The 21,818-nt window shown below is 40.5% G+C and overlaps 1 pseudogene; it reads left to right on the top strand.

Moving 5' to 3' along the window:
* The first annotated feature begins 30 nt into the window (after window positions 1–30).
* On the top strand, window positions 31–20,656 carry LOC147915135 (protein mono-ADP-ribosyltransferase PARP15-like; annotated as a pseudogene).
* The last annotated feature ends 1,162 nt before the right edge of the window (window positions 20,657–21,818 follow it).

Genomic DNA, 21,818 nt, shown 5'->3' with positions numbered 1-21,818 from the left:
AATATCTAGCTTGGCTGGTTATTAAATACAATGAGCAATACTCCTAGAAAAGCTATTGAGAAAGAAAGCTACAATAGAAAGAAAAGCGTGCTCTTAAAGAGCCCATCCACAAATTCACCCATTTCAGAAAGCAACCTAAAATTACTGGAAAGGTATGTACACAGTCCTTTGGTGAAAAGAGACTCACTTGATAGGCTTTGGGCACATCTCAGCAAGGCAGGAGGTGGCTGGGACCACCTCCCCAGGGACTGAGACATGGGCGGCTGCCATTATTGTGACCTAGTATAGGTGTGCTGACACAGATGCTGGCAGACACTATTGGAGTTCTTCCCCTGGCCTGTTAGCACAGGGGTCTGCCCTACCCACTAGAGCATAGATCTAATCCAGCTCAGCCAGGGCAGGCAGCCCACTCTAGGGACTGGCCCCATCCAACAGCAAGCCCTCTGTCAACTTGTGGGCCCACATAGGCAGGGTGTGTGGGACCTCTGCAGTGGGTGAGTGGGTCTGCTTCTGCAGGGCAGGGAGTGCACCCAGGGCAGGACTGTGTTGACAGTGTGTGTGGGCCCGTGGGACAGTGGGGCTTCTCAGCTGCAGCAGACTTGTGCTTCTCAAACAGCCACATAGAGGATCAGCCCTACCTTCCAATGCCTGAAACAATTGTGTGCTGCCATGTCTGGGGCAAACCTCACCAAGCTGCACTACTGAGAGAGCTGACAACAGCCTTGCAGGCTGGAGGCTTACAGCAATTGTAAGCCCCTAAGCCTAGCAACCAGCCACCCTGGGGCCCTACTCACTTAACAGAAAAACTACAGCAGGAATGTGCTATTAAGCCTTGCAGCCAACTGTGCAGGGCTCCCCCTGCCCAATAAGGTGACTGAAGGGACCATAGCAGCATGTAGCTCAGTATTACAACCAGTTGGCCAGGGGGACAGCCTAGCCTCCCCAGGCACCTGCAGCAAGAGCAGCCCTGCCACTACAGAAGGACATATGTAGCCCACACAGGGGACACTCCTGGAACATTTGGAACTGGTGACGAGAGGGAAGCACACTGCTGGGACTCATAAAGCATCTCTTACATAAGGCCACTTCTCCAAGATTGGGAGATGTAGCTGATCTACCTAATACATAGATAGAAGCACAGAGAAAGAGGCAAAATGAAGAGACAAAGGAATATGTTGCAAATAAGAGAATAGGACAAATTCTCAGAAAAAGAACTATATGAAACAGAGGTAAACAATCTGCCTGATAAAGAGTACAAACTAATAGTCATAAGGATGCTTACTGATCTTGGGAGAAGAATAGATGAACACAGTGAGAACTTCAACAAAAAATTGAAAAATATAAAAAAGAACCAATCAGAAATGAAGACTACGGTAATGGAAATGCAGAATTCACTAGAGGGAATCAATAGCAGAGTTGATGATACAGAAGAACGGATCAGCGAGCAGGACAAAAGACTGGAGGAAATCTCCCAAGCTGAACGGAAAAAAGAGAAAAGAATTTAAAAGAATGAGAACAGTCTACAGGACCTCTGGGACAACATCAATTCACACTAATGTCCATATTATAGGTGTCCCAGAAGGAAAAGAGAGAGACAAAGGGGCAGAGAATATATTCAAAGAAATAATAACAGAAAACTTTCCTGACCTAAACTTCCTTAGTACATCTAGGTGCAGGAAGCATAGAAAGCGCCAAACAAGATGAATCCAAAGAGGCCCACATCAAGACACTCTATAATTAAATTGTCAAGAATTAAAGATAAAGAGAGAATCCAAAAAGATGCAAGAGAAAGGCAACAAGTTACATACAAAGGAAACCCCATAAGGCTATCAGCTGACTTCTCAGCAGAAAGCTTACAGGCTAGAAGGGAGTGGCATGACATATTTAAAGTGCTGAAAGGAAAAAACCTACAGCCGAGAATACTCTGCCCAGAAAGGTTATCATTCAGAATGGAAGGAGAGATAAAGAGTTTTTCAGATAAGCAAAAACTAAAGGAGTTTATCACCAATAAACCAGCCTTGCAAGAAACGCTAAGGAGACTTATTTAAGTGGAAAAAGAAAAGACGACAAATAGGAATAAGAAAATTATCAAAAACAAAACAATAAAATCACTGGTAAAGGCAAATATACAGTAAAGGTAGCAGATCAACCACTTATGAAGCTATTATGAAGGTCAAAAGATGAAAGTACTAAAATTATCTATTTCCATGATATGACAGTAATAGATACACATGTACAAAAAAGAGGTTAAATATGGTACCAAAAACATGAATTGTGGGAGGAGGGGAGTAAGAGAGTAGAGCTTTTAGCAAGAGGCCAAAGTTCAGATACCATCAACTTAATATAGATTGCTATATACATAGGTTATTATATATGAATCTCATGGTAATCCCAAACCAGAAACCTACAATAAATACACAAAAAATTAAGAGAAATGAACACAAACATAATACTAAAGAAAGCCATCAAACTACAAGGGGAGAGAGCAAGAGAAGAAGAAAGGAACAGAGAAGAACTACTAAAACGCCCAGGAAAGAAGTATCAAAATGGTAAAAAGTACATACTTATCAATAGCTACTTTAAATGTCAATGGACTAAATGCTCCAATCAAAAGGCATAGGGTGGCTGATTGGATTAAAAAAAAGACCCAGATATATGTTGCATACAAGAGACACACTTCAGACCTAAAGACACTCACAAAGTGAAAGTGAAGGGATGAACAAAGATACTCCATGCAAGTGTCAATGAAAAGAAAGCTGGGGTAGTAATACTTTCATTAGAGAAAATAGAATTTAAAGCAAAAACTGTAACAAGAGACAAAGAAGGGAACTACATAATGATCAAGGGAACACTCCAACAAGAGGATATAACACTTGTAAATATCTATGCACCCAATGTAGGAGCACCTAAATATATAGCAATTATTAACAGACATAAAAGGAGAAATAGACAGTAACACAATAATAGTAGGGGACTTTAACACTCCACTTTCACCAATGGATAGATCATCCAAACAGTAAGGAAACATTGGCGTTAAGTGACACAATAGACCAGATGGACTTAGTAGATATATACAGAACAATCCATCCCCAAACCGAAGAATAAACATTCTTTTCAAATACACATGGAACACTCTGCATGATTGATTACACATTAGGCCACAAAACAAGTCTCCATAAATATAAGAAGACTGAAATAATACCAAGCATCTTTTCTGACCACAACTGTATGAAACTAGAAATCAACTATAGGAAGAAAATCAGAAAAGCCACAAATATGTGGAGATTAAACAAAATGCTACTGAACAATGATCGGGTCAATGAAGAAATCAAAATAAAAAAATACCTGGAGACAAATGAAAATATGACATGCCAGAATTTATGGGATACAGCAAAAGGGATTCTAAGAGGAAAGTCATAGCAATAAAGGCCTTCCTTGACCAAAAAAAAAGAAAAGAAAAAGCTCAAAGAATCAATGTAGCATTGCACCTAAAGGAACTGGAAAAAGAAGGCCAAAATCAGTAGAAGGAAGGAAATATAAAAACCAGAGCAGAAATAAATGAAATAAAGACTAAAAAAAACAATGTAGAAAAATATCAATGAAACTAAGAGCTGGTTCTTTGAAAAGATAAACAAAATTGACAAACCTTTAGCCAGACTCACCAAGAAAAAAGAGAGAAGGCTCAAATAAATAAAATCAGAAATGAAAGAGGAGAAATTACAACGGACACCTCAGAAATACAAAATATTATAGGAGAATACTACAAAAGGCTAAACGCCAACAACTTGGATAACCTAGAAGAAATGGATAAATTCTTAGAATTATGCAACCTTCCAAAACTGAATCAAGAAGAAATAGAGAATTTGAATAGACCAATCACCAGTAAGGCGATCAAAAGTGTAATCAAAAACCTTCCAAAAAATAAAAGTCCAGGACCAGATGGCTTCCCTGGTGAATTCTACCAAACATTCAAAGAAGATTTAATATATATCCTTCTCAAACTATTCCAAAAAATTGAAGAAGATGGAATGCTTCCTAACTCATTCTATGAGGCCAACATTACCCTGATAGCAAAACCAGACAAGGACAACACACAAAAAAGAAAATTACAGGCCAATATCACTGATGAACATCGATGCAAAAATCCTCAACAAAATACTAGCAAATTGAATACAACAATAAATTTAAAAGATCATACACCCTGATCACGTGATATTTATTCCAAAGATGCAGGGGTGGTTCAACGTCTGCAAATCAATCAATGTGATACACCACATTAACAAAATGAAAAATAAAAATCACACGATCATCTCAATAGATCCAGAGAAAGCATTTGACAAGATACAGTATCCATTTATGATAAAAACTCTGAATAAAATGGGTATAGTAGGAAAGTACCTCAACATAATAAATGCATATATGACAAACCCACAGCTAATATCATACTGACTGAAGAAAAGCTGAAAGCTATCCCGCCAGGAACAGGAACCAGATAAGGATGCCCACTTTTGCCATTCTTATTAAACCTAGTATTAGAAGTACTAGCCAAAGCAATCAGGCAAGAAAAAGAAATAAAAGGGATCCAAATTGGAAAGGAAGACGTGATTCTGTCATTATTGGCAGATGACATGATTTTATATATAGAAAACCCTAAAGAATCCACCAAAAAACTATTGGAAATAATAAATGAATACAGTAAAGTTGCAGGATATAAAATCAACATACAAAAATCAGTTGCGTTTCTATACACTAACAACAAAGTAGCATTTATTCTTTTTGCTGCAATTGTAAAAGGGATTGTATTCTTAATTTAATTTGGCAACAAAAAGAATAAAATACCTAGGCATAAACTTAACCAAAGAGGTGAAAGACCTGTACACTAAAAACTACAAAACACTGTTGAAAGAAATTGAAGAAGACACAAAGAAATGGAAAGATAATCTGTGTTCTAGGATTGGAAGAATTAATATAGTTAGAATGTCCATTCTTCCTAAAGCAATCCACAGATTCAATGCAAACCCTATCAAAGTTCCAATGACATTTCTCACAGAAATAGAATAAAGAATCCTAAGATTTATATGGAACAACAAAGACCCTGAATAGCCAAAGGAATCCTTAGAAAAAAGAACAAAGCTCAAAGTATCATACTCTCTGATTTCTAAATATACTACAAAGCTATAGTAACCAAAACAGCATGGTACTGACACAAAAACCGACACACAGATCTATAGAACAGAGTTGGGTGCCCAGGAATAAACCTACAGCTCTTCTACTGCTGGGTATTTATCCAAAGAACATGAAAACAGGAATCCATAATGATACATGCACCCCTATGTTCAATGCAGCATTATTCACAATAGCCAAGACTTGGAAACAACCTAAGTGCCCATCAAGGGAAGAATGGATAAAGAAGATGTGGTATACACACACAATGGAATACTACTCAGGCATAAAAAAAATGAAATTTGCCATTTGCGACAACGTGGATGGACCTTGAGGGTATTATGCTAAGCAAAATAATTCAGTGGGAGAAAGTCAAATACGGTATGATCTCACTTATAAATAGAAGGTAAAAACAACAACAACAACAATAACAAAACACGTAGATACAGAGAACAGATTGGTGGTTAACGCAGAGGAAAAAGGGAGGGAGGAGGGCAAAAAGGGTGACTGGGCACATCTAAATGGTGATGGATGGTAAATAGTCTTTGGGTGGGGAACATGGTGTAATCTACACAGAAATCGAAATATGATGATGTACACCTGAAATTTATATACTGTTATAAATCAATGTTATGTCACTAAAAAAAATAAATAAAATTAAAAAACAGAAAACATAAAATAAAGGGCCACTTTCATGCATTAAAATAAAATGAATTTAGTTATTTGGATAGACAGAGCCAGTCTATAAACATCTATGAGGGTCTAAAGCTAGAAATACCATCACCATATTCAGTGGTGGAGAAGCAGTTGGCACATTTACCAAGTGCTCACTACAGACACTGCCCTTGGAAGGTGGCATTCCTTGAGGAGTCCTCCTTAGCCGGTTGGCCCACTCTGAGTACTAACATCTGATTTTCACCACTGAAAACTGTTCTATTAATTTTATATAAAGTGTGCATACTCATAGCAAAAATGCAAACAATATAAAAGAACAAAGAACAAAGGTTTGCATTCAGTTTTGCTGCTTAAAGGTTGAGCAAGGTCACCTCTCTGAATCTCAGTTCCATCGTGTGTAAAATGAGCATGGCAGTAACTCCGCTCAGAGTTGTGAGAATTGAGAGCATGTATTTGAAGTGTCCAGCACACAGCAAGCCCCAAAACTGGGTGCAGAAACGGTTATTCTTACCTTTTATTACCTGACTTGAAGGGCAATGGCTACAACTTACTAACATTAGCACTTAAACAAGACATGAGAGATAATTTTGTTCTTTAAATTCTAGTTATTCTCAGGCATTTGGTATAGAAATGTGGTATTCCCATGAAATAAAGTAAATCAGCTCTGGTATTTATTGAGAAAATTCCTAGATTGAACCACAATCCTTTAATTAAAGTCTCTGAGGTAAGAGGAATCTATTGAGAATTGTTGTTCCTAACTGATGTCTGATGATGAACATTCCAAAGAATTGGATTAATGTTTTTATAGAATGTTGTTGTGGCCCATTTCTTTCTATTTCCAGGTATTTTTAGATGAATTTACTAGATGATTGAGCAGAAGTCTCAACAAGGAGAGGATTCTCATGGCTGGAGATACCCAAGGTCTGGTAAAGTTGTTCTGCTGAGGAAATATTTCCCTGTGTTTAGTAACTCTTCAGTATTAGTTGAAGTCTAACAGAAGGAGACATATTCACATGAATACCAAATCAGTGATAGAGGAGGTGTTAGAGCGTGTTCCATTGTCCGGGCACACAAAGAATAAGTCATATTGATGTGAACCAAATCGTTGGTGATGAGGCAGAGTTTCTAAGATGATAATTAAAGATACCTAGAACGTGCATGGCACACTAAACTTTACTGATTGCTTTCATATATAGTATGTTATTCAACCTAAACAATGGCCCATGAGCAGGTGGTTCTGCTCCCACTGTGTAAATGTGGAAGGGGAAATCTAAAGAGTTTAAGGGGCGAGTAGAAATGGCATATCTAAGTTGTAAAGCCTCGGAGTGTAGAGTGGATAGTAATATGCCAACATGTTCTAGGTGATTTCCTCTGAGTGGCCTTTGTATCGCTATCCCAGCAGGATGCGAAGCGGCAGGTAGAGCTCACGTTTGGAGTTAGTGGGCCATTGTTTCACATTGGACAGATGACCTAGCCACTCTGAGACCATTATCCTTTCTGTAAAATTGTAATAAAAGATTGTCCCAGAAGTAGAAAGCTTCAGTTGCAGGATGAATAAGTTCTGGAGACCTAATATGCAGCATGGGGACTATAGTTAATAACAATGCACCGTATACTTGAAATTTGCTAAGAGACTACATCTCAAGTGTCCTCACCCCCCCCACACACACACAGAGGTAACTATGTGAGGTGATGTGTGTGTTAATTAGCTCAATTGTGGTAATCATTTCACAATGAATACGTATATCAGAACATCACATTGTACACCTTAAATATAGACAATTTTTATTTGTCAATAATACTTCAATAAAGCTGAAAAACAAAAAAAAGAATCTCTCAGAGACGTTGCCGGCGTGGAATGAGAGTGCACTCTGCCCTCTCTCCTTTCTCGTGACGCCGCAGCGACTTTTGCAAACGAACAGATGGTCGAATCAGATGGTTCTGCCTCACCCTGTTTAACTCAAAAAATATAGATATTCCTACTGCCACAGAGCATTCTTTTCTAATTCCTTAAAAAAGAAAACCCAGCAGTTTAACAGGTGAAGAGACAAGGTAATGTTTGGATTTATGTGGGGGGAGAGAGGACCAGGAAGAGAATAGGGCTCCATAGTGTTTGTCCTCCTCCAGAAGCCAGCTATCCCTTCATCCGCTTTCTTTCTTTTCAGGTATCTTCGGGACTGTCTCTAACCCTGAGTTCGGAACATATGAAATGAAAATTGGTGCGATTACTTTCCAGATTGCTCCTGGAGATATCACAAAAGAAAAAACAGACGTTATTGTAAACTAGGCAATAAAGACATTTAATCTGAAATCAGGTGCTTTATTTAAACAATATACTTGATTGTAACTATTATCATGACTAATATCTGGGAGGGAATTGTGGCTAATGTTGCCCTGAGTAGACAGAGTGTTGTAGAAAATATGGGGGCCCTGGAATCAGAAAGACCTGGGTTTGAATCCTGGCTATGCCACTTACCATTGTGTGACCTTGGAAAAAATCACTTAACCTCTCTGAGCCTCAGTTTTTCTGCCTGTCAAATGCCTGTTTCCCAGAGGAGCAGTAGATGGGGTATAACTGATGTAAAGTCAGGGTGTAACTGATGTATCGTATTTAGTCAATGTCAGCTCTCCTCCCCTTTTCGGCTCTGAACTATCAAAATTCCACACTTATAATTTAATAAGCTTTAAGTTTTTCTACTTTTATTTCCTTTTTGTTTGTAACTCAGTTGGTACTCACATCTCACATCCTGTAACTCAACTCTTCTCTACACTATAGTGACCCAAAACTAAATCCAACCCTTCTTTCTTGATATTCCCTAAAATGTTTGACCACCCCCATTGATGTAACACTTTTGAGCATGCTCTCCCCACATACGTCTATTTGTTTTTAACTTACATACGTATACTCTTATGGTAATATATTTTATACGTTATAAAAGATTAATTTTTAAATTAAAAGGGTAACATAAAACATAAATAGAAATAGAAGTTTAAATACTTTCTATATCACAAAATATTATGGAACTTACTATGTGGAAGTGAGTCTGTAGAATAGCCATTCAATTTATCAGTCATTCAAAATGTAGACCTAAAGAACCTTCAGTTATTTGAAACATGGTAAGTTAGACATATGCTTTTGTCCCTGCCCCCTTTTGAAACTCCATTAAAGTGACAGGAAATGAACTAAAAGGGCACAAACCCACAAGGAAACGAGAGTTGGAGGGAAAACAACAATGAAAAAGAGACAGCAACATACATCTAGAAGATGGGAAGCAGCTAGCCAGTGGAGGTAACTGACCTGAAGTGGAGAAGACTGAGAACCTGCTAGAGAGAATGGCTGCCCCAGAGACACAGGAATGGAGGCAGGAGGAACCTGGGAAGGCAGGGGGCAAGTAAAGAGATGAGAACAGAATTGGATGAAATTCTGTGTCAGGAGCCCTGAGACCTGTTGATTCTAACCCCCATCCTATGCACCAGTCACTTCCCTTGCTCTTCCCTAGCCAGACATGGTAGATGTATTCTCTAAGGATTCTGGACTTAGAGCACCAGGCATAGGGGAGTGTGGGGAGCTAGACTGAAAAGAGTGTTTAAGTGAAGTCTCTGTACTGAGCAATGAGCCCCTGTCCCTGCGGGGCTCCCAGAACAGCACAGCGGCTTATGCCCTCCAGGCATGAGATTGGAGGGTCCTTCTGGGGAGACACTGAGTGCCCTGAAGTCCAGTACTTACTGCCTGCTCACCTTACACTGAAGACTGCCGGTCAGCCAGCCTCCTGCACATGGAGCTTCCAAACTCACTCTTAAACATGAATGGAATGGCAAAGACCACCCAATGTTTGAGGAAAACCTCCACCATGGCAAAGTCAGAGACCATAACAAATGAACTGAAAAAGGAATTTTTAAAAAAGAGACAATTCATAACACACACACACATAATCAAGGAGTTACAGGTAGATAGACAGATCTTCATAATCATAAAATAACTAACATTTATTCAGTAGTTTCTGTGTGCAGATCCTGTCTAAGCATTTTCATCCATTACCTCTTGTAATGTTCAAATAACTGTGAGGAAAGTGCTATGCTGCGCTCTGTGTAACAAATGAGGAACTGACTCGTCAGGTATTAGCCAGCAAGTGGTGGAGTCAACTCCAACCCAATCTGTCCAAATGCAAAGTCCATGTTTCCAACCACTCCACCCAGCTGTCATTAGATGTGACCAAAGTGCTGAAGCTACAGCCTTGACTAGAAGATTCACTGGACTGAAGCCAGCCAGCTATGTCTAATGGTGAAAAACAAAACAAAATTAAACAACAAAATCAAGGAACTTAAGGAAAATGCTCCATTTTATTTCAGATTTGAGATACATGCTTCTCGTTAGTATCAGAACTTTTATTTTTGTATCTTCATTCAATTTTATAAAATAATAAGATAGAATGCAAGAAATTTCCAATAACTGCAAAAACATCCCTGTACAAATCGAGATGGTAAAGTCCACACCCTGGGGACATTTAGCTACTGGGTGGTGTCATCATGCTGTGGACCAGATTGTTTATTCTCAGCCGTTGAATGAAGGTTGCCATAGAAAAGATGATTTTCTGTGGGAGGAGGACATCAATGGATTATGCACAAAACGGTGAGTTGGACAAAGTCTAATCTACAAAAGCTATAACCACATATTGAATTTTAACTAATGCCTTTACCACTAACATGTCTTATTTAGGGGCATCAAAAGCAATTATAGAAAGTTCTGGACAAGCTGTGGAAAACGAATGTGCTGTACTAGGTATGGTCACATGTTACTTTTGGCTACAACCTGTTGAAAATTGGAGGGCTGAGAATACGGTGAGAGGACCTACGGGAGGATGAGGGGGGAGTAGGTGGTGAGTGCTAGGGAAGAAGGTCGGTTCACTGGGTGAGCAGACATAGGTGGTGTGACTTGGTGGCTGTGTGGGAGAGGTCCTTTCTCCCAGCATCCCCTCTGTCTCTTCCTTCCCGAGTATTAAAAGGAACCCAAGCCTGGGTCCTAATAATCCAGGCTCTACCATATACTGAAGGATCCTGGGCATGTCCTCTGACCTCTAAGAGCTTTGCCTCTCTCACCCATAAGATGCTTTTACTAACAGGGAGTTTGCTAATGGTTTTCCCACAGGTGGTTGTGAGGATCAGAAGGAACAACGAATGTAAAAAGTTTTATAAACTGTAAAGTGCTGTACAAATCATCTTTATTTTCCCCACTCTTGTTCTACTTCATATAGCACATCATGTAGCTGACCTCTAATCCTTTTATGAATAGATGTGGGAGCCTGGGTGGTTCTGAGGTGTTTTCTGACACCAACCAATTCTCCAATTCCACTATCTACCCAGAGTTAGCACCAGATTCCACAAGTCAAAGGGCTCAGTCCCCCAAGACTGACCCCACTTCAAACACCCAGGGTCTTTGCAAGTCCCAGGGGCCGCCTGTACTTCTGATGGACTGGCTATAAATTCAGGGTTTCCCACAACCCCCTTCTCAGGTTTGACAAGTCACTAGAACAACTCACAGAACCCAGAAAAACACTTTTCTTACATTTCCCAGTTTATTATAAAGGATACAACTCAGGAACAGCCAAATGGAAGAAATGTGTCTAATGACAGAACTAAAACAATTTAGTAATGAGTTTGAGGCCCTTTATTCAAGAGAAGACAATCCATGGACTGAGGAGTACGGTGCCTCTCTAGCAGTGAGCACTATTCCTGAGGGATTTTGGGCAAGAGCCAGTTCATAGAGCATGAGAAGATGAAATGGGGCAATTGAGGATGCTTGGCTGGGGTTGCATATCTGACCTTGTCTAGAAAGATCAAGGAACAAGGAAATAAGTATAGAGCCCAGAGTTGGCTTGGCATTTAGGGATTGGCTGAGAGACATCCTGTGTTTCGGTCAAGGGAGCATTTACAGGAAAACAAAAGTTTAATTTGAAAGTTTGTCTTGCTGACATGGTACCAGGGGCAGGGGTGGCTCCATCTTGGACCTAGAAATGTATTTAAGCAGCTGTGTAGGGCAAGGTATGGGAGAAGGGGCACAGAGCTTCCATGTGCTTTACAGGCACACCACCCTTCTAGCACCTAGATGTGTTTACCAACGAGGAAGTTCCTAACCCCTGTTGTTTAGGGGTTTTATGAAGGTTTCATTACAAGGCAAGATTGTTTAAATCATTGGAATTGTGATTGACCCTGGAGGTCAAGGGTTGAGGCTGAGAGTTCTAATCCTCTAATCTTGGCTGGGTATCTCTGGAGACCAGCCCCATTCTGAAGCTATCTCATCCCACACCCTCTAGGAGTCATCTTGTTAGTGTATCAATACACTCGTCACTCAGGAGATTCCAAGGGTTCTAGGAAGTCTGAACCAGCAACCAAGGACAAAGACCAAATATTTACTTTTTATGATATCACTGTGGAGAACTTGTAAGAGTGCCCATAAAATATTTATCCTTCCAAACTGGGACTCATGCCTTGCCAAGTAGACACTCAGCTGTGAGTGTGATTTGAAGAAGTTTTGGAAGATCAAAAGTGACCACCCTGAAATATATCTCTTTACTTTGATTATTTTCTCTGATGGACATTTCACCTCCCCCAAACTGCCTAAAGAATTTAACGTAGAAGACCTGTTTCAGGAAGGAGTGACTACCATATGATGGCTGTAATATAATGTAAAATAGATATTACAGTAGGAAAGGCATCAAACCCCTCTCATCAAAAATTCTGACTCTCCCAGTGCAAACTGGTGCAGCCACTATGGAAAACAGTATGGAGATTCCTCAAAAAATCAACGATAGAACTACCATATGATCCAGCTATTCCACTGTTGGGTATTTATCCAAAGAACTTGAAAACACCAATTTGCAAAGGTACATGCACCCCTGTGTTCATTGCAGCCTTATTCACGATAGCCAAGACTTGGAAGCAACCTAAGTGCCCATCAAGGGACGAATGGATAAAAAAGCTGTGGTATATATATACAATGGAATACTACTCAGCCATAAGAAACGATGAAATCCAGCCATTTGTGACAACATGGATGGACATTGAGGGCATGATGCAAAGTGAAATAAGTCAGAGGGAGAAGGTCAAATACCGTATGATTTCCTTCATTAAGTAGTAGATAATAACAACAATAAACAAACACATAGGGACAGAGATTGGATTGGTGGTTACCAGAGGGGAAGGGGGGAGGGAGGAGGGTGAAAGGGATAATTCGGTACATGTGTGTGGTGATGGGTTGTAATTAGTATTTTGGTGGTGAACATGATGTAATCTATGCAGAAATAGAAGTACAATGATGTACACCTGAAATTTTTACAATGTTATAAACCAATGTTACTGCAATAAACAAAAAATTAAAAAAAAAAAAAAAAAAAAAAAATTCTGACTCTCCCAGGCCACATTCTCTAGGTGGCCCTGAAAAGAGTTGCCAGACAAACATTTACATTTATAAGGGAAATCTCCATTTGTAAATGTATCGCCCTCTCTGTACCAGGAAGAGAGGGATGACCTCATCTCTAGAAACTTATGAATGTGGAAGTTGAGGCCTTAAGTCTGCATAATAACCTTACCCTTGTTTACTGTGCTTTTCTGGTAATCTCCCGTAACTGACTCCTCCCACCCCCAGCATCCTCCTTTGTCTTTAGCTGAAGATAGTATTTAAGATGAGAATCTCTGCCATTGTGTTGAGAAACTCAGTTTCCCTGGTTTCTCCCATGTATACATGTTATTAAACTTGGTATTATGTTGTCCTGCTAACTTGTATTAATTATTTGGCCAGCCATAAGAACCTTAAGGGAAAGTGTGGAGGGGGATTCTCCCTCTTCCCCAACAAAGTCATAGTGTCCTACGTTTGACAACACGTTCCCACAACTTGCTCTGCTATCGTGCCTGAAACTCCTACTTCAATAGCCCTCCTCTGATTAAGACACTTTCTCTGGAGGAATAAATCCATGAAGAGAGATCAGAAGAAGGAAATATTGATCACCAGCGTGAGGATGTTAGCAGGGGTCTGTGCACTGGAAGAGCCAGCTGTCCCTTAGAAGCCAGAAGCAGAGAAGGAAGCTGGGCTGGACAAGCTGGGAAAGCCTAAGGAAGCTGCCTGGGAGGGAAGGGCCAGTGGGACACAAGAGGGGCAGCAGGGAGTGCCTGGGCAATGGGAGCCCAGCAGGAGGGTGATGCAGGCAGGGACCCACTCTCCTCCTCCTCCATTTGCTGGAGCCCTGCCTTATTCAGGGTACAAAAGCAGCCCTGGTAATTTCCATTAGTGCTCAAGAGCTCTCAGGGTCCTGAGGGAGGGGGAAATTGTCATCCTTTCACACCTCCACACCACAGAACACATTGCTTTTACCCCCTTGAAAATTTCATCTGACGGAATGAGACCATAATTACTCTTCTGGAAAGTAGAGTGGGAGTTCAGATCCTGAGCAATCTTAGGCTACTGAGCTTACCTCTCTGTGCCTCCATTTAATCTGTGAAATGGAGGAAACAGAACCTGCCTCACAGGCTTGTTTGGAGGGTTGAGTGGACTAACACAGGTAGAGTGCCTTTGAAAGCACCTGAAATATTCAACAATGTAGCTGCTGAGTTAAAGAATCCTGATTGTCAAGAAAATGAGGCTGTCACAGAGTCCCAGTGAATGAAACCAGCTGGGTGGAGGGAGGCTGGAGTCAGGAATCTTCTTGGCTTTTGCTGATGTCAGCTATTTTCATTTCTCAGTGATCAAAGTGTTGCTTCCAGTAAGTATGTGCTACGTGTGTTTCAATTTTTTCCTTTTTTTTTTCAGCTACAGTGCCTCACAGAGATTTTATAGTTACACAAGGTGGATACCTAATGTGCAAGATAATAATGCATGTTCTTGGGGAAAATGATGTCAGGAAAATGGTCTCCAGTTTTCTAGAAGAGTTTGAACAAGGGAAGTACACATCTGTTTCCCTTCCAGCCATCGGAACAGGTTTGCAGCCTCTCCTTGTTACCGTCCAGTGTGGGGCCTTCTGCTCACCACAGGACACGCCAATAGTCAAGAGGCAAGGTGGTAGGAGAAAAAGGACTTTTTATTACAGCTTGCTAGCAAGAGGGAAGATAGCCGTCTTATGCCTGAAAAAAGCCATCTTAAGGGGCACTAAGTCTTGCAGCAGTTATATAGGCCCAGTGGGTTATAGGGGAGGGGGTTAGGAATGTTCACCTTCTGGTGTTACAGACTGGGAGTGCCACACCAGATCTTTCAGTTTCATTGATGATGGCTATTAGCATAGATTCTCTGTTCGGAGGTCATCACATTCCTAAGGAACTGAAAAGAACAAAGTTACCATCTTATCGCAGCTGGGAGGTACACGCACAAGCAGGGATCGTAAAATCAACAAAGCAGGTAGATCTCCTGGAGGGTGCATATCCAGCTGGGTTAGTTTGTCAGACGTCATTCAAATTCACAATAGGGTTTTTTTCCTACAATGGCTTCCCTCATGTCAAGCTTGTCTTGAGCCAGTATCATCATCACTCAAAGATTCTGAGTAATCCAGATTCCTTTAGACTCAGTCTCAGTCTAAATGAACTCCATGCTGAGTCTAGGCAGCAATAGTGATGTGAGTCAGAGAGTGGGCAGCTTTTCAGACCCTGAGGGCCACCTATGGTGCTTCTGCCCCTTTCACCCATCTTTCTTCTTTATATTATGTTCCCTAAGTGTCTTCCCATGTTGGGACCCTAACTTCCTGGTTTTCTCACTCTTCTTTTTGTACTCTGGGGGATTCATTTACTCTCATTATCTCAACTACCGTTTTGCACTGACTCCCAAATCAGCATTTCTAGCCTTCTCCGGGATCTTCTCTGGGACATTTCTCTGTTCCAGAAACTTAATTATAACACAGTCCAAACTCATCATCATCACCATCATCCCTTGCAAAGCATCACCCCTCTTGAGTTGTTTTCTAGTTGCCTCCTTGGGTGGTGCCGTGATGCTCCCAGCTTCCTGCCACCCTTGCTTCCTGGTGCCCTCAGACCCCCCGAGTCAGCACGTCCTACTAAATCTTCTTCCAGGGGAGGTTCAGTTTCAGGATTCCTTTTAGTTTCCAAACCCCTAATACCTCCCCTTCTGGTTTACTGTGGTGTCTCCCATAGGCCCCTCATTCGTGTATTCATTACATTGAAATGCTGTTCCCTAGGTCCTGTGCAAGCCGCTGGGGATGAACTCACAAGTGAGACGCAGTCGCTGTCCTCAAGCCACAAGCTCAGCTTCATCCCGCTGACAGTTTCTAGGAACACTTTCCTCATCATCTCTCACATCACACAATAATTTTCTTAGTCGAGGATGATGCTAATGACCCACTCCCTGATTCCTTCACCTCCCAATTCATGGGCTTTTTTAAAGGCCCTGAGAGAAGCCCTAATAATGCTTTTACAAGGTTATATGATTTAGTAAAACTTCACAAGTACAGTATTTTAACCACCATGGGTTGAAACCACTGTTTCTTCCCACTGTCCCACCTCCCAGGCACTTCGACTATGTTCTTTACATAGTGTTTACTCAGCCTAGAAGATGGGGTACAGAACAACATGCTATAATATCTTTAGCAGGGTCATCATGTTTCAAAGGAAAAATAATAAAGAACCACACTAAATAAAACTGATAAAATTGAAAACATCAATAAATTGGCTTTCGTGTTTACATATCAGTTTCTTACGGAATGAATTCCATAGAATTCTCTGGGAAAATTACAATTTCAAGCTATAGTGAATCTAAGTTTATCTAAAAATATTTTAGCTAGACCATTAATTAACATATATCACATTAGTGTCAGAAGCATTAACTTTGTCTGTTTACCAAATTGACAAGAATAAAAGCAGCAACTATGAAATGTGTAGCTTTTTTTTTTTCAAAGCCCAGGATGAGATGAATGAGAAACAGGAGCGTAGGAAGTGCCCTGATTTTCAGACAGCCCTGGAAATGGATGTCACAGTTTCACCAAATGCTGACTTTCCAGATGATATTCCTGTACACTGGACTGACGTGAATCAGCAGTGGTCCTGTGTGATCCAGCTACAACCCGGACAGTCAGAATATGACACTGTGAAGGACAAGTTCTCTCAGACTTGTTCTTCCTACAAAATAGAGAATTCTTACATTAAAGAATTACTTTTAAATATTGAAGAACAAACATGAAAGCCATTTTTTTCTTAACATTCTATAACACTTTTCCTTCCTTTATAGTTTACTGTATTCAGTTGTTTTTTTTTTGCTGAGGAAGATTCTCCCTGAGCTACCATCTATTGCCAATCTTCCTCTTCTTTTTTTTTTTTTAATATATGAGCCACTGCCACAGCACAGCCACTGACAGGTGACTGGTGAAAGTCCATGCCCGAGAACTGAACCTGGGCTGCCAAAGCAGAGCACGCTGAACCCAACTGCTAGGCCACCAGGGATGGCCCCTTACTATATTAATTTTAACTGGACTCACTCAAGCTCCATAGACTTCAAATCTTATAGTTCATTCATTAGCAGTAATGAAGGAGATTCCCAAAGTCACATGTATATGTATGAATACTTTTACTTATAATTTACAAACCCACTCAAACTGATTCAACAAGAAATGCATTGAAAATTAATGGAAAGTCTAGCAGGAAGATCATCTTTGAAGCGATTTGATCCAGTGGCTCAATGATGTCATAGATCTGGTTCCTCTGGCTTTGCTGTCCACAGTATCAGCTTTATCTGAAGACTGCACTCCCTTGATGATTATAGGAGGCTGCTGGTGGCAATCAAGGGGTCTCTGTTTCCCCCATTCACATCTCACAGCAGAGAAACTGTGTCCTATCCCACAACCACTGGATAAGAGTCCCAGGCTTTGTGTTGAGTGGACCACTCCAACTGGTCAGTGTCAGGGGAGTGCCATATTCCATTGGCTTGGACCTGGGCTATTGGATCCCATCATTGTGTGCTGCCATCATGAGAGTACCCTGATTGATTTAACCCAATTAGACTCCATCCTAGAACTATAAACAGGGCCAACTGTGTCCAAGCACAACAGGGTTGAAGTGGAATGGATGTTCAGAGATTCCCACAATGTCCACTATGCCACATAAAAATATTAGCCAGTAAAGTATAGAAGCTTTTTAGAAGGTTGTTGTCATACCATGTATACCAGAGCGGGGTGTGGCATCCTGGTAATTTAAAATCTAGCAGCTGCTTCCGTAAAACTATGAACTTAACTACATTAGAACACTTATGAAATTGTGCTTTGATAACCCATCACATGCCTAACTCCCCCATTAGATAGTGGGCTTAAGGTAGGATCGCATCTTACTCATCTCTGCATTCCCAGTACTTAGCACAGTGCCTAGCATGCAGTAGGACACAATACTTACTGAAAAAACTTAATTGAATGGATGAACTTAATTCCTTAGGAGGAAGGAGAATCAGGGGCCGGCCTTGTGGCATAGTAGTTAAGTGTGCACACTCCGCTGCTGGCGGCCTGGGTTCGGATCCCGGGCGCGCACCAAAGCACTGCTTGTCAGGCCATGCTGTGGCGGCGTCCTATATAAGGTAGAGGAAGATGGGCATGGATGTTAGCCCAGGGCCAGTCTTCCTCAGCAAAAAAGAGGAGGATTAGCAAATGTTAGCTCAGGGCTGATCTTCCTCACAAAAAAAAAAAAAAAAAGAAGGAGAATTAGAAGAGAGAGACTCCTGCAGAAAGGACAGAATTTAAAGGAGGAGATGCTTCGTGATGTGAAAAGCTGTTGAGTGTACAAGAACCTCGCTTCAATCGTGTTTACCCCATATCTGCAACTCTCTTGGCTCTTGTCCTTCTATCGCACCCATTTTGAAACATCCCAACTTTGGATTTGTTCCATAACCTACCTTCTCTCCTCCTGCTCCTAGATAACATCATTACTAGTTCATAATCCCTAACAGCTGTACCCTCCAGGTGCCTGGAATCCTTCATTGCTTCCTCCAGTCAGTTTCCTGATGCATCCCCACTCCAAACCTTCATCACCCTCCTTGAGGCCTCCATCACTCAGCAAAATAGCTTTCTCTCCTGCTTTTAATACTTGGGTTCTCCTCAGCATCTGCTACAGGTATCCACTCCATTCTTCTTGAACCTCTCTTCCTCCTTTGTTTCTAGAACATCATTTCCTCAGATTCCTCCTCCCTCTCTAGACATAGATTATCTGGATCCCTTTCTTAGGCTTTCATAGTCCGTGTGTGTTCTCCTAACCCATACCTTATCTCTTTGAGGGGTAATGATTTGTTTTCTTGTCTTTCTCCTCCATTAAACTAGAAGTTCCTCGAGGGCAGAGACCCAACACAGGGCTTGATTCATAGTAGATGTTCATAAATGATTATTGAATTTATGTTACATTCATTTTCTAGAAGGAAGAAGAACGCATAGAGAATTATATTTTGAAAAAAGGTAAAGAAAGACAAAGTTTTAAGGAGGGAGGTGTTCATGGTATGAAATGTCATTGAGGGTCTAGAAAGAAATAGTCATTAGATTAGGCAATTATAAGGTGATTTATGACCATAATTGGAGCAATGCAGAAAAACACCATTACTGGGAAGAAGACACCTGGAATGGGTTTGGAGATCAGAATGATTTGAGGCAATAATAGCTGAATGATCACAAATTTTTGAGTAGGAATTTGATTGTCAGTGAATCTCCGGGAATTCCAGGGAATATACATAGGTAAACATTTCCATATGAATTATAAGTTCTGTTTTGTAAAATAGATAAAAATAGGCACTATTACATAGTATAGATACTTTTAGCCTATCCTTTTTCTAAAGGCAGAAAGGTACCTACTGTCTGAATATGCTCTTTATTTGCATTATATTCTCCTTTTCCTTTACCTCCCCACTTCCCTACCTTCCCAGCCTCCCCCTTCTCCCCATCCTCTACCTTCTCCACCTTTTACCCTTCTCCTCCTTCTCCATATTGCTTTTATTAAAATCTACAAAAAACACAATATACTGAGCTCTAAGGTCATTTCCAAAATGTTTTGCCTTTTATCATTTATAGATTTATAGAATACAGAAGGTATTTCTCTGGAAGAGCTACCAGGTGAAGAAAAACCACGTGGACACCAATAATGTCCATACAGATAATGAGAGACTCCTCTTCCACGGGACAGATGCAGACACAGTGCTGCATGTCAATCAGCATGGCTTTAATTGCAGTTATACTGGGATGAATGGTAAAGAAGTGAGCAATCTGACTGATCAGAATGAGCTGAACAGTAGTTCTGGTGTTGACTCTTCATACCCAAGCAGTGTAGAACCATAGATGGCAGCCATATTGTCATCATCAGGATGGAATGCACTGTGTTCCACTGAAAGGAGACTGGCAACTTTCTAAGGACAGATGGAGTGAATTTTAGAAACGATGAATAGTGGCTTTGGTGGGCAAGAACTTCATTTTTAAAAAATTTTTGTTGGGTTTGTGCATGGTTCTACATACTATGATAATTTTATGTTGTTAGGAAGGCTCTTATCTTTCTCTTTAAAGATGCAATCTAGGGAAATGGAATCTGTTTTTCTGTTGATGCCGGTTATTCTGCTAATGATAAATACTCCAGACCAGACAGCAGTGGGAGAAAGCATATTTATATGGTGAGAGTACTGACAGGAATCTACACACGTAGACGTGCAGGAATAATTACCCCTCCATCAAGGAACCCTGAGAATCTTACAGATCTGTTTTACTCTGTAGTAGATGATACACAACATCCATAGCTATTTGTGGTATTCTCTGATGATTATGCTTACCCAGAATACCTCATAACTTTCAGAAAACATAATTTTTTCTTTTCTTAACCTCAAAGAGATGATTTAGTCATATATTTGTAAGAATAATTAGTAGATAAACTATTAGGACCTCGATAAAATAATTCTTAAAAAGGAACAATTTATGGAGTTTTTTTCTTTGCCTTTGACTTGCTTACATAAATAAAAATCTCCATGTTAGGTGATGAAATGTTGAAAGAGCCTTTTTAAAATGCTCTATTGCAATTTGTAGCATTCTTCTCTTCTGAGCATATTGATGGGTGGAAGCTGAGATATGTAAATGACAGAATTATAGCTACAACCATCCACAGACACCAAATCTATAGGAGAACAAAGAACATATTAATTTTTTCTATATGAAAAGAAATAGGATGAATCACTTTAAAGCCAAGATGTTATTGTTCTTAGTGGAACATGTTAAGACATCAAACTGTGTTGAGCTAAACCACATTTCTCAATGAATAGGTTGCTCTTGGGCATCTGTAACAGCTGGGGATTTTACCTCCTTAGGAAACACTTATTAGTAACAGCTCAGCTAAAATGACTGAATCAAAGAATATTCCCCCAAATCTGTTGTGGGACAAATCAGGAAAAAATGTGTTGTATCGTTACCTAATGCTACATAACAAATTACTGCAAAACTTAGAGGTTTTGAGGGTAAGGAATTCAGGCACATCTTAGCTGGGGTCGTTCTGACTTAGAGTCTGTCATAAAGTTGCAGTCAAGCTGTCAGCAGGGGATGCAGTCATCTGAAGGCTTGACTGGGGCTGGAGGATCTGCTTCCAAGGTGAATCACTCAATAGCTGGCAAGTTTTTGCTGGTTGTTGGCAGGAGTCCTCAGTTCCTCTCCACATGGGCCTCTCCACAGGCTGCTTGAGTGTCCTCATGACATGGCAGCTGGCTTACTCCACAGGGAGAAAATCAGGAGAAAGAGAAGCCGAAGATGTCTGTTATGATCTAATCTCTGAAGACATACTCCATCTATTCCACGATATCCTATTGGTTACATGGATCAGCTCATTCAATGTGGGAGGGAATTATTACAGGATACCAGTAAGCAAGGAGCATTGGGAACCATCTTGAAGGCCATACAAATGAATGAATGAATGATGAATTGAAAAAAATGTTAGCAGTGAAAGGAAGCTAGAGGTCATCTAGTCCCACTGTCACCTCTTCCTTCTTCTCCCATCTT

This window comes from Ceratotherium simum, chromosome 15, assembly GCF_057802395.1.
Source record: "Ceratotherium simum simum isolate JZ-2026a chromosome 15, ASM5780239v1, whole genome shotgun sequence".
Lineage (NCBI taxonomy): Eukaryota > Metazoa > Chordata > Mammalia > Perissodactyla > Rhinocerotidae > Ceratotherium > Ceratotherium simum.
The sequence above is the reverse complement of the archived record's forward strand: the minus strand, read 5'-3'. Positions and strand labels throughout refer to the sequence as shown.